Source organism: Eleutherodactylus coqui, chromosome 7 (assembly GCF_035609145.1).
Source record: "Eleutherodactylus coqui strain aEleCoq1 chromosome 7, aEleCoq1.hap1, whole genome shotgun sequence".
Lineage (NCBI taxonomy): Eukaryota > Metazoa > Chordata > Amphibia > Anura > Eleutherodactylidae > Eleutherodactylus > Eleutherodactylus coqui.
In genome coordinates, this window is record NC_089843.1 from 106,687,326 (window position 1) to 106,701,964 (window position 14,639).

General features: G+C 42.6%; 1 protein-coding gene across 2 annotated transcripts in view; it reads left to right on the forward strand.

Moving 5' to 3' along the window:
- The window catches only part of GPM6A (glycoprotein M6A), a 314,552-nt gene that overhangs the window by 186,007 nt on the left and 113,906 nt on the right, over positions 1–14,639 (forward strand). The window lies entirely within an intron of this gene.

The following is a 14,639-nucleotide window of genomic DNA, read 5'->3' on the forward strand; positions in this document are numbered from 1 at the left end:
TTCCATTGAAGGAGAACTCCCCACCTCCCGTGGTAACCTGTTCCACTCATTGATCACCCTCACTGTCAAAAAGTTTTTTCTAATATCTAATCTGCATCTCCTCAATTTCAGTTGCATCCCATTGCTTCTAGTTTTTCCTATTCTGCATGCATGCTTGTGGAAAGGTGTATACTGGGATTGTACAACCTGGAAATTTGGACTCAACTCCTGTGGCCAGTTGGGTCATTTACATAATTTCATGCAATGGTATTTCCAAAATTTTTAAAGAGTCATATCCATTGTGATATGCTATTGGTGATATGCGATGGGGCTTTGTTATAAACATAAGCAATGGCCAGATCAAGAGAATTTACATTCCACAAAGGCATCACAGTTCTGACCACTACCAATTCTTTTCTCACACAAACTTGGCTGTCATAAGCGGATTTGATGATAGGGAGAAAACTGGTGAAATAAACATGGGTGGACTAAGAGCTCCCTGAAGACCATGCTTGGCACTACAGACATTAGTGCACCCTCATGTGAGGCACTCAATAACTTTAGGGCGTCATTAATATGCCAAGTAGGCAATCTGGCAAGGATCCTCCAATATAATTGTCAGTGTGGGACAGACTGGAGTTGGCTTGCCCGTGCACACAGTATTTTAGACTTGTTGATCAATTTGTGACAGTTGTAGAAAGCATCATCTTTCGGACATGGAAATGTAACCTTCACAGTAGTCATTTTCAAGACACTGAGGACAAGAAGTTATAAAAAAACCAAGATATTCTTCTTGAAATTACCTGAACAGATGCAATCAGGTGAAAACAGAAAATCTAATTCATTTCATCTGCTAAATTCATCGACTCGTAGAACATGAAGAGGGAAGGTTATGTTAAGAGCACCAACACATAATCTAAGCCATGTGAATGAAATGATAACAAATCTCATCCACATAATGTAGAAAAAATCTGCATCATTTCCATTAATGTGAATCTTTAGATTTCACTTCTTGAAATCCGGGGTGAAATCCACGGTGGGATTACGGTCAAAATCTGCATGTATTAAGTGTGGATTTTAACATGGACTTTAGTGCATTTTCACCTTAGATTTTACCCCTCATTAGAGGAGGTGAAATCTGCTGTGAAAATTTGCTGCATAAGGGCTCCTTCACACGGCCATGTTTGCGTGCATTTTTGAGCACGCAAAATCTGCATGCGCTAACACAGAGAATAGAACCCGTTGATTTAAATGGGGCAATTCTCATAAGCGCATTTTGTGCATGCACAAAAAAATAGGATCAGCTCTATTTTCTCTGCATCAATGGCCCCATAGAAGTCTGTAGCAAATACACTGCGCAAAATGTAGGAAAAGAAGACAGCTGGACCTCAATAGGCTTTGATAGCCAATCAGTTACAAGGAAAAGGAGTGTCACGTGTGCGTGTGAACTGCTCATGCATGTGCAACTATTACAGTAATATACACTGACACGTGTGCAACAGGCTAATTACATGGCTCTTCTAACATGCTGTGGATTGAAAAACTACACTGCAGGTCAATTCCGAGGGGATTCCCTGCAGATATTTTCCGTACAATATGGATGTGACTTCTTAAATGCTGTCACACTGACAGTCTAAATCTGCCCATATAGTACATGAACGGCCATACATCCGAGTGGCTGTTGTATAAGACTGCGAGTCTCCTGTAGAACCACTGCAGGCGAAATGCATAACTAGCTGACTCTTAGTCGTCGTTTTGGGGCTCAGAAGCTGACCCATAGTGACTAGGGGATTGCCGCGGTGGTCTGTGATAAGACAACTCCTGAACAAAGAGAAAAGAACTGATGAAATGACCTAAATAGAGAGAAAGAAGCATATGATAAAATACTCTGGAAGCTGTTTGGCTGCATTAAAGTGTTGACTACCTAGATGTTAGTGTGACAATTCTGATTTTAAGAGGAGTCCAATTAAAAATAAAACAACTTAGTATCCGAGTACACAACTTGTACAATTCCTTTTGGCTATGCACAAGCTTCAATTATTTGGAAGGCTGGACAGCAGAAGAGTTATTACTATTATAGGACATAAAAAAGAAAAATGTCTCAGCGCTCAGGAATAGGGGTACCAATTAATAAAAAGTATAACAATGGTATAGTAATGGACTTACTTCACGGAGGCGTCCGTGCGCAGACGCCTCCAATCCCAGTAGGTATATAAAACAAAATCCTGTGGCAAAGGCAATCGGTTCCACGTATTTATTTACAATGATAGTAGACGCGTTTCGGCCAATAAAATCATCTGGCCTTCATCAAGTACTGGGATTGGAGGCGTCTGCGCACGGACGCCTCAGTGAAGTAAGTCCATTACTATACCATTGTTATACTTTTTATTAATTGGTACCCCTATTCCTGAGCGCTGAGATATTTTTCTTTTTTTTCCTATATATTTTCTCCACCATTTACATGTCTGGAGTTTTCTCAAGTCGCTCTGCAGCATCTTCATTACCTGCATGAATTTGGGTACACATCATCTTTACATCAGGATTTACACTCCTCTCCATTTCTGCATCATTCCTTTGATGCAGCATCACCTATAGTCATCTGAACAGTGAGCGCCACCCTTTTAATAATATTATAATAGGACATGGTAGTCATGTATTATGGTACCCGGCTCACGGTTTACTCAGCCTTCCATCCTTCCAAGGTCGGTAAAATTAGTACCCAGCTTGCTGGGGAGGGGGAAAGATGACTGGAGAGGGCAATGACAAACCACCCCACAAAAACAGTCTGCAAGAAAACGTCACGATGTGACCTCACCCTAGGAGTCAGTCATGACTTGGTGCTTGCACCAGGAGACTTTACCTTAACTTATTATACCATAGGATCTGTTAACCCTATACTAGAAGCAATTCGTGGAAAAGATATATTGCAATTTATATTAACATGTGCCCAGAGACCATAGAGGGTTATTAAGGCCTTCTGCACATGGGCAGATATTTGCTTCGGAATCCGCGGTTGGCGTCCGCACCACAAATCTGCAGCACATACCACCCGTTACTTCCTATGGAGATCCGCTGCTTCCTACACACAAGCGGAAATGAATTGCCATTTCCACACATGAAGGAAAAATCGCAGCATGCTCCATTTTCATGTGGGCTCCACATGGACGGCTTTCATTGAAGTCAATGGAAGCCATCCGAACCGTGACCCGTCCGCAATGAATATTGCGGAGAGGTCGCGGATTCCGCATCGTTGCCTAGCGATGGCGCGGGAATTAAAAAAATTGAAGAAAAAAAGCTGTACTGTGCATGTGCAACGGTGAGCCGCCAGGTCCATCGGCAGTGCAGAAAAGATGGTGACAGAGCAGGTAAACGCGGACGTCACTGCTGCCAGAGCTGAGTTCTACTGCGGGATCCCGCGTGCAGAATCGGATTTGCCTTGTGCAGGCAGCATAAATGTTATTCTTTGTAGACTAGTTATTTCGGCAGTATTTTCTTACCATTTCCATGACAAATCCCACACCCTAAATCACTGCTTTGCTAGGTCATCCCAGTGGAACATTTCTGGCTCCTTGCTGACTACATACTCCGATAAGCTGAGTATGAATTGAAGAGTTTAACACAGTTGCAGAAAGGCAGCCCGAATATTTTATACCTCATTTACATCAATGATTGTACTCATGACTAGATAACTATAGCAACGTTCACCCAGCAAAATACAAAAAAATCAATGGATAAGAAGAATTGCCTACACTACAATTTGCCTGAAGCAAAATCTAGCTTAGTTTATGTGTAGTATCTGTCCCCTTTATATTATACATCAGTTACTCATTCAGATTTTACAGCTGAGATTGCCGATGTGCGCGAATACATTATTTTAATTAAAAAATCACCTCTTAAGGGCATTTTTCTGGAGTATTTTTCTTTAATTAATCAATTTAACAAGCAAAGTTAAACATATTTGTAATTTACACACCTTTCATATGACTCACAAATCCATTGATTCTGATATGGGTGATGTGACCTGATCTTCCCATTTCTATTGATTTGCTGGACCACATGCTATACATCTAGCACATGATCTAGAACTGCCCGTTTCCTCCACCAAGGTCAGGACTGACCGCTCTATGCTTTGAGCCTGCCTATGTATGTAATGTCAGTGCTGGCAACATGTACATTGAGGGAAACGCTACATGTACTTGACAAAGATGTTACATTCTACATTAGAAAATATATTACAGAGGGTGTAGGGCAGAAAATGATGTAGCTACGTAGTATACGGGCTGGTTATATCATGCGTTATAAGTAGAGATGAGCGAGCATACTCGATAAGGCAAACTACTCGAGCGAGTAGTGCCTTATTCGAGTACCTGCCCGCTTGTCTCTAAAGATTCGGCTGCCGGCCTGGGTGAGAGGTGAGTTGCGGGGGTGAGCAGGGGTGAGCGGGGGGAAGAAAGGGAGAGAGAGATCTCCCCTCCATTCCTCCCCGCTCTCCCCCGCCGCTCCCCGCCCCCTGCCGGCACCCGAATCTTTAGAGACGAGCGGGCAAATGCTCGAATCAAGGCACTACTCGCTCGAGTAGTTTGCCTTATCGAGTATGCTCGCTCATCTCTAGTTATAAGGTGTACTGGGTGCAAACACTTCAACTCAGGAGACATGTCCCAAAACCAAGAAGTGGGCACTGACAGCAGGAGCAGGTAGTGGAAAAAGTTCAAAACAACATAAAAGTGAGTGATATCTATTTTACTAGTGTATAGGTTTCCACGGGGTTATGCGGATTTCTGAACTTTCGTAAAAATATCCATCAACATATTTTTATTGCTGTTTTATGACTAAAAATTGCTTCTGCTAAAACCACTTGATGCTCCATGAAAAGGAATTTACATTCTTCATTATATCATGCATGTGGTATTCTTACAACATTAGCCAATTATCCATATGCATTGTAGAAGACAGAGAAAACACATGTGCATGACTGATGGAAAACCACAGGCAAAGTAGACAGGAGTGAAGCCAACTTTAGAAGACAAGTATGTGTCTGTGTATATTTATATAAAAAAGGAGGACCACACTGTAGGGCCATAAAAATAAGTTTCATAAGGCCTCTCTCACACAGGCGCTTTTTACGTAGCATTTTGAACGCCGCATTATTCGCAGTATAAGACCCCCACTGAAATCAATGGGGCCTCATAGACATGCGCTCGATCGCGGCACTTTCCAACACCTCGATTTTTGAGCGGAGTCTGTTCTATATTTTTCCATTTAGCGCACCTCATCACCCATTACAATTATGGGGTGTGCTAAAATATGCTGTCAGCCACAGAGAGCTGCGAGCAAAAGTAAAATCGTGTCCCTGTGTGAGAGCGGCCTATGTTCAAAATGCCTGAATTTGGGCTGCAGTTTTCGGTCCCGGCAGAAGAGAGATCCTTGAATACTGTGTAGGCCCATCAGACGTTCTTGAGTATCTGTAGCATGAGCGGACAGGTGCTTTAAAGTGCACCTTTGGTTTTTTTAATTTCAACACTAGAGATGAGCGAGCACCAAAATGCTCGGGTGCTCGTTACTCGAGTCGAACTTCCCGCGATGCTCGAGGGTTCGTTTCGAGTAACGAACTCCATTGAAGTCAATGGGCGACTCGAGCATTTTTGTATATCGCCGATGCTCGCTAAGGTTTCCATTTGTGAAAACCTGGGAAATTCAAGAAAGTGATGGGAACGACACAGAAACGGATAGGGCAGGCGAGGGGCTACATGTTGGGCTGCATCTCAAGTTCCCTGGTCTCACTATTAAGCCACAATAGTGGCAAGAGTGAGACCCCCCCCCCCCCCCGCACTGTCAGCATAAAGATCGTTCTCCTCTGTCACAGCTGTAACAGCTGTGGCAGAGAAGAACGATGTTAGCCCATTGAATTCAATGGAGCCGGCAATACAGCTGGCTCCATTGAAAGCAATGGGCTGCCGGCGATCGCGGGATGAATTGTCTACTTTGAGAGAGGCCTTATGAAACTTATTTTTATGGCCCTACAGTGTGGTCCTCCTTTTTTATATAAATATACACAGACACATACTTGTCTTCTAAAGTTGGCTTCACTCCTGTCTACTTTGCCTGTTGTTTTCCATCAACCACAATCCACATCCTGCTATATTAGGTATCCTCACTAGAGATGAGCAAGCATACTCGTTAAGGCAACATATTTGAGCGAGTATTGCCATTTTCGAGTACATGCCTGCTAGTGCCAAAACATTCGGGAGGCGGTGGGGGAAAGCGGGGAGGAGTGGGGGGGCAGGGGTGTAACTATAGAGGATGCAGGTGATGCAGTTGCACCCGGGCTCAGGAGCCTTAGGGGGCCCATAAGGCCTCTCTTCTCCATATAGGGAGCCCAGTACTATGAGTTAAGAATTTTAGTTGGGGGCCCCGTTACAGGTTTTGCATTGGGGCCCGGGAGCTTCAAGTTACCCTCTGCGGGGGGGGGGGGGGGGGGATCTTTCCCTCTCCCCCCCGCTCCCCCATGCTCACTCCCACAACTCACCGCTCACCCCCGCTGGCCCCCGAATCTTTTCTCCCAAGCGGGCATGTACTCAAAAATGGCAATACTCGCGCGAGTATTTTGCCTTAACGAGTATGCTCCCTTATCTCTAATCCTCACCAATGGAAGATGCCTAAGCTATTTGTTGGAGGTCCCAGCTCAAACTTCTGCTATGTCTCTATGTGTCAATACTTTAAAGGGGTTCACTTGGCTTTTTTGTGTTGATAACCTATCCTCTGCATAGCTCATCAATATCAGATCAGCAGGGGTACGAGCCTAGAGCCGCTGCATGTTGGTACTAGCCCAGCTTTTTTAACTGAGCAGCATCCCTGAACGGTAGTGCAGGCGCAGTCCTATTTAGTGAATGCGGCTCAGCCTGTAGTACCGTTCTGGGCTGCTGCACGGTGTACAGCATTGGGCAGGTTTCAGCATACTGTGCCTCCTGGAAACAGCTAATTTCCTCAAGGATTGGTCACTCATAAAAAGCGTCAAGAAAACCTCTATAGGTATGTTAATAAAATGTAATATGATCTTACAAATATCATTATGTATCAGAGAGTGTATTTTCTTATTTAGCGTGAAACACAAAACCTTTCTATTAGTGTGGGTTGTTGTAATGCATTCTTTTGTGACGCTCTACATGTTTATTGTATTGTACATACTGTCTCGCTATATTAGTGGCTCTTCCTAGATGCACAAATATGGCTTAATATGGAAGGTTTTATGTCGCTGCCAACGTCTTGCATATAGTATTTTTTTATCTATAGGAACCTATAAGCATCACTTTGTCATTCCCTGATGAAAATAATGTCTATAATATGCTGCTTTTCCTTTGTCAGATTGCAAGTCTGGGACTTGTGAGCTATGCGATTCTGTTACCATGGTAACGCTGAATTACCTCTATATTTAGAGCTTTGAAGAAAAGACAAGATTGAAAGTTTATTTTCACAGATCTTTGTGAAACCCTGCAATATCTGAAATATTCATGAAAATGAATTCTAAAATAGGGCTCTCTATCACATGAATATAGGCTGTGTGTGGGAGTATTAAAACATCCTGATCATGAAAGACACTTCATATTAATAAATGGAGCCAATATCATTTTATTTTACTCCAGGAATTCTTAGCTGTTGTATTAACATGTATGGAATATATGCTTATTTTAAAAAAGGCAAAACACTGGAGGGAATTGGGTAAATTTACTAAAAATGGCATTTCATATAAGGTCTTAATCCAGAGTACACTGGAGTTAAATGTGTCAGATTTGTTAAGAGGTGCGGGCATCTTTGTCATGGCATGCCTTTGCTGCACACCTGCTCCTTGGGTTGCGGTTGGGCACCGCCACCTGTCATACACTGCATGCCATGCTCCTTCTCGCTCACAGCTCTCTACCTGCAGGGCTCATGCATGCTGGTACTCCTCTCTTATAGGAGGACCAGCACATGCTCCCTAATCTGGTCTCCCACCAACCAAAATCTATATCCTGCTATATTAGGCATCCTCACCCAAAGGAAGATGTCAAAGCAATTTGTCTCCCACTGCCATTTTTGACAAAGTCCCCTGTTCATGTGTGTTTTTGTGTTCTGATCCTTGATTGACTTTGACCATTCTGGTTCTGCGTTCTCTGATCTCAGTTCTGTACTTTGGACTTTGCTATTGCGTGGATCTTGTTAATGCACCTGTGCCCAAAGCCAGAGGCGTAACTTGAAGCTCCTGGGCCCCAATGCAAAACCTGTAACAGGGCCCCCAACTATAATCCTTTATTCATAGTACTGGGCTCCCTATATGGAGAAGAGAGGCCTTATGGGCCCCCTAAGGCTTCTGGGCCCGGGTGCAACCGCATCCCCTGCATCCTCTATAGTTGCGCCCCTGCTCAAAGCCTATATTTCTGAAAGACTCCTGTTCAGACCATCAGGTACCGTGCCTCTGCCCAGTGCACCAGTAGCCACACTACTGGGAACATATGGATGATTATCAAGTTAGCGACTGCACAGTAAAGACCATATCCTGCTTGGAAGGATTGAGGGTGAAAAACAGGGTATCCAAGGTTCTGCCTCTCTAGATAGCCCAAAGTCAAACTGGTGCATGGCAAAGTGGATCCACCTCCCCAACAATCTTATTAAATATGGTGCATCCTTGGCCATCTTTGTACTAGAAAAACAAACCAGGCCGGCATAGATTTGCATGATAATTTACCCCAGCTCTCGATGTACATTACAGTAAGCCCATCATTCAATGGGAGACAGTAAGCAACACTTGTTTTTGAAAATTGGTAGGAATGGCCATCAAAAATATTGAAAAGGAAGCTGTAACCCCTGAAAGAGGTCTCCAACTCAAGTGAGAACAAAGCTGTACTTTAATTAAATTGAGTGTTAAATGATCTCTCAGTATGAAAACGAAGAGAATGTATGGACTAATAGACAAGATATATCAGATCAAGCTCTTGTAAAAATCAATATAATACACAATCCTCTAAACCTTCCTGAAATCCAGCTTCATATTTATGTTTCCCATCAGACAGGTTATAGCAGCAAATAATGACGTCTCTGAACACATTTTGGCACACGGTAACTTCCCACCAGGAATCTCTTTGTTTCCAATCTTATCAGCACATATGCTGCTTGTGTAGAAAGTAGCGTGAGCTAAGGAGTCTATTAGTAGAATGATTATTTTGCAACCCCGGTAACCTCATGAGAGGATGAATGTGTTCTTGTAGCTGAGATTGAATGCAGGGTATGCTGCTGTGAGGTGCGGCTTGATTTATGCTTACACCATGGTGCCCTTTTTAGTTCATAGTTGCTAGTCTATAAGCAATCTGTGCACCAATTTTTTTTTTGTAGTCATAACATAAAATAGCTATAATAACAATTTAGAGTTTCCTTTAACCGAGCTCCATATGTAATGAGGGGATTAGTCATAATTGTATAAAGGCTCATTATTAAAAAATATGTTAGAAATGGAACTTTTGTTTCATTAATTTTGTTTATAATAGAGAAGAAATTATACACTACGGTGTATTGTGCCAAATTTATGCTACATTGAGGAACGGGGTGTAATACACAAATGCTACTCTGTATGATATTGATGCATGAAGCTGGCTTCCAACAGAGGTGGTCTAGGAAATTCAATTGCAGATAGAGCAAGAGTGGATTACATTGATGCTCTGTGGGGAAGCAAAGAGTCTTCGCGGGGATTTTAAAGAATCTGGTCATAAAAAGGCACAAAAAACATCAACATTTTTGCAGCATTAAAATTCAAACATTATTCCTCTCTGTCCCTATCATTTTGCTACATGGAGATCCTCTTAACAGCTTGGCTGATGCCCCAGGATTGCTGCAAGCATGAGTGTAGCAAGTATGAATCATACTTGGCTTGTGCCAATACATTATGTGTTAACTCTTCAAATAGGCAGACAAATAGAACAAACTTTGTAATATAACTTATTGGAGACAAGTGCCTCTTTCCCCACTTACGAACCATTTCTTTTCCAACTCCTACCTCCTGCAGTAATCATTTGCTCTTAATTGACTGATAAAATCTGCCTTCATTGAGGGATTAGGTTACGTGCTGCCTATGTATACAGGTGCCTTTAGACAGAATGATTATTGTTCAAACAAGTGAAAGTGAATGATAATTGTTCGGTGTAAATCTGAGCCAATGACTGAATGACAAATGATAACTGTTCAGTTTTTGTTCGTCGTTTATTTGATGCAGGCATAAAAAACATTGTTGGTTCGTTCACTTATTGTTTAGTTTAAACAGCGCTCGTTCAGTCCTTCTCATTCGCTTATAAAGACTGGACGATTCTCGATGGAATGAGCCAATGATGTGTCTGCCTATATAAACAGGCTTCCCGAGCGAGCTATCACGTGACTCATTCGCTCGTTTAAGCGATAATTGGCTCATCTAAAAGGACCCTATGGAGTGTATGGAGAGGGGAGGGTGAAGCTTATTAGTCTTTTACTCTACAGCTCAGTACTCTGGAGAAATTCCAGCAACCTGATTGGTTGTTTAGCTTGTCTGATTCAACCTGATTGGTTGTTTGAGTTCACTGATTCAACCTGATTGGTTGTTAGTACTGAGCTGTAGAGTAAAAAGCTAATATGCGAGGAGGAAACAGCTGCAGAGTGAGAGAGAGACACACACACACACAGATGCTACGGAAGGCTCTAGTAGTGTTTTACAAATGGGCCCACCTTTACCATATTTGAAATTTAGTCAAATACTGCAATTTATGATGAAACTAATTAAATACAATATCATAACGTGCTTGCAAAACCCTTGAACTCTGCAACACTGAACACAACCACTGGGTGGCCAGAATAGACACATATAGGATATAGATCTCATGGCAAAGTATCACAAAATCATGTTACTTTGAAAAGGCTATCTCATGACACATATCTAAATATATCTAGCCAACAAGAAAACGTAAGGAAAGACATTTCATCCCACTGCTGGATTCACAGCTGTGCTGCTCAGTACTGCTGTATATGGCTTTCCATGCTGCTGCTGTTTCCTGAATGTGTGCTACGGAGAGACAGGGTAGCAAGACTTCCTTTTCTCTGTGTGCTGTGTATAGCAGACATCACAGCAGATAGTCTCCATCCACCAACTCAGGGGAAACTGATGAAGTACATTGATTAGAAAAGTGTTGACAATTTCTATATACTAGTCATGTAATGGATAGGAATTGTGCTACTTCTCATGTAACAGAGAGGAACCCGTTATCTAGCCTTTCTAATAGGGAAGAGTTTCCCACTGTTCATTTTTTGCTTGTTTTTTTTATACTCTACTGGTGGTGAAGTAACTATTTTGAATGTTTATAAATGTTTTCTTTTGTTGGTCGTGTGATCTATTTTGTTATATGCTGCAGAATATTGTAGCACCAGATGGTGCAGGCACAGTGGACTTACCTGAGAGGTATATAAGAAGCGCAGATGTCCTGGGTGAGGGAGTGAGTTGGTGCAGCTTTAAAGTGGAGGCAGCGACCTACGGTCATTGATCTGATATATTTCGTAGGTGTTACACCGTGGTCTATCAAGATTTTTTCCCAGAACAGAGAAGAGCTGCGTACTGCCTGATACGCGAGAGTCCAATACACCCTAACCGTGTCCCGAGTCTGCAACTGTGGCAAGCCACATCTTGGTTCAAAAGACTGCTGCAGATGTAGTTGCAATTAAAGTGTTGCAAGTCAGGATGTGGTCACATGCCACCACTTCCCTGCTGAATGTGACTATTCTGTCTAACCCCTGCAACGGGGATTTCTTTAAGTGTCAGACAGCATTTATATGCCAGGGAAGCCTCCCAGGCTGTACCATCACTGATCCACTGCCACCCTTTGGGCTCGGCTAATCCTGACAACCTCATATATACACACATGACAGCTTGTTCTGCAATTTTACCTAAACCAACAGGTATGCTTTAAGGCCTGATTAACCTGCTTTCATTTCCTAGTATTTAAGATAATGAATAATAACAGCAATTAAAAACTATTTAACCCGTAAACACCTTAGGACATATGCATGTCCTATCCTAGTTGCTGTGAGCACGTAAGCCATGTCCGCTCCGTACAAAGCTGGTGTCGGCTCTCTATGAAAGCTGACACCAGGCTGCAACAGGCAATTTCCACATTCACACCGATCATGGCTGATAACCCTCTTAATGCCTGTGTAACTTCTGACAGCAGCATTTAAAAAGCCCAGTGGGAGGTATTGAATGGACCTCCCCCTGGGATGAGATCGTGGGGGGTCATCTGGGTGTCATGGCAGCTGAGGCCTTCTGAAGACCCCCAGGGCTGCCATGTATTTTTGCCTAGTAACACATGCCTATGGCAAGTTTTAATACAATGCCTACAGAAATACTATATACTGCAATACTGAAGTATTGCAGTGTATGGTATAAGCGATCAAACAATCAAAAGTTTAAGTTCCTTTAGGGGACTGTAGAAAAGGTAAAAATGAGTTAAAAAAAAGTATTTTATGATTTAAAAAAATAAAAAATAATAAGTTCCACCCCCTTTTCTCATACTTATATTAAAAAACAAAAACAAAACATATTTGTTACGGCTTGTAAAAGTCTTATCTATAAAAATAATGCTTTATTTATTCTGCATGATGAACATTGTCAGACAAAAAAAAAAACAAAAGACAATATCAGAATTCTGCTTTTTTCAGTCACCCAGTCTCCAAGAAAAAATGTAATAGAAAGCGATCAAAAAGCCGTATTTACTCCATAATGATACCAATAAAAACCACAGGTCATCCTGCAAAAAACAAACCGTCACATGACCCATTGAAAAAAAGATAAAAAGGTAATGGCAATTAGAAGATGGCAAGAGATAATAATTGGTTTTGAAAATACATAGGGCAGCAAAGAAAAAAACTAAATATATTTGGTACCATCGTAATTCTACTGGCCCACAGAACAAAGTTTTGCCACAGTTTGTGTGCTCTAAAAACAAGACCCCAAGAGATGGTGCAGTTGTTTTTTTTTCGGTTTCACTCTACTTAGACATTTTTAAAAGTTTTTCTTCTCAATACATTATATGGTACATTAAACAGTAACAATGAAATATGCATATGAGCATTATAAAGTAGGATTCCCTGCTCGGAAAACCGCTCTATGTGCCAAAAGAGAGTGCTGCTCTGGGATGACAGCTCCTGCTGTGGCCGACCTGGTACTACAATGCATCACATGGACAACCATTCATCTTAATTACCAGCATGTAATTCTACATTTCCACTGTAGCAGAAATGTATGCCTACCAGCAGCTTTCATACAACCCTTTTTCAGACTGTGTACTTCCTTTACTTTGTCATGAATCCCCTACCTCCTGATCATGGTTCTCAAACAGCTATTTTAAACTTCTTAATATGTGGATAAGATGCAAGCTTTGGTCTATATCTGAGCAAATATCTCTGGAATTTTTGCTAGACTTTGCTATTCTGTCTGGCCAAAATGCCAGGAAGGAATGGAGTCCTGCTCAAATGGAGACCAAAAACTTCTCCGATTGACTAATGAAAGCCTATGGCTCCATCTGAATGCTGGTTGTGATTCAGACAGAACCCCAGGAGGCAATGCGTGAATGTAGCTTAAAACACCATGTGAACATGCACTTGTAGTGCAGCAGATTAATAATCAGGTGGTTAAAGAAGCATTCACCATTTAAATAGGGTATATACTTATTTGCACGGCAAGATATCAGAAGATAATATCTGGGTGGTCCTTCAACTGAGATTCCATGACTGCTACAAAATGTGGTCTGTATTATGCTATCAAACACCCCAATCATTTCAACATTTATGAAAACTATCTGATATACCCGGCTTCGCCCAAGTTAATTTGGTACAGGTGTTTACCTGTTGTTCGCACGGAAAATTTTATAAAGTCAAGGTTACTTTAGAGGAACCGAGGAAAAAAATATGTATACACGTAAAGGAGTGTTAGATTCTCCTCAGGCTGTATGTACTGATGTCCCTCTGCAGAATGTGCTACCTGTCAGAACCTGCAACTCTCAGGGCCGCCGTGCCCACACCACCAGACCCTGCCACCCGGGTTACAGGAGTGCGGCATAGGGGAGCCCCGGTTCTTGTGATCTCCCCGGGCCGCTGTAAGACTGGTCGCCGCCGGGTTGCTAGGGAGGCAGCTGGTGCTTCTCTAGTCACTTGACTACCAGGCTGGCTTCCCTAGTAACTGTCTGTGCAGCAAGACTGGGGGCGTGTCCCCAGCACCTCCTTGATTAGCCCTGCTGCTGTCAGGCTCCCCGCCCCAATCAGCTTCTGGGGCGGGAGCGCTGACAGCATTTAAATATGTGTGTTTTAATTTCAGCCCTTGCCAGTGTTAGTTTGGTCTTCCAGCTGCACCCGCGTATTGTTTTGACTCCTGTTTGTGACCCCGGCTTTTCTGACTTCTGCTTCTGGACTTGACTATGTTTGCCTTCCCCTCTGTACTGCATACCCTCCTGTTGCCGACCCGGATTGTCTGACCATTCTACCGTTTGTTTGTCTTCAGTGTCTGTTTGTCTTCCCGTGTCCCGCTTCCCTAGTGAGGGTAGGGACCGCCGCCCAGTTGTCGCCCTGGGGGTTAGCCCAGGGGGGCAAGTAGGCAGGGACAGGGGTTGCGGGATATCTCAGGG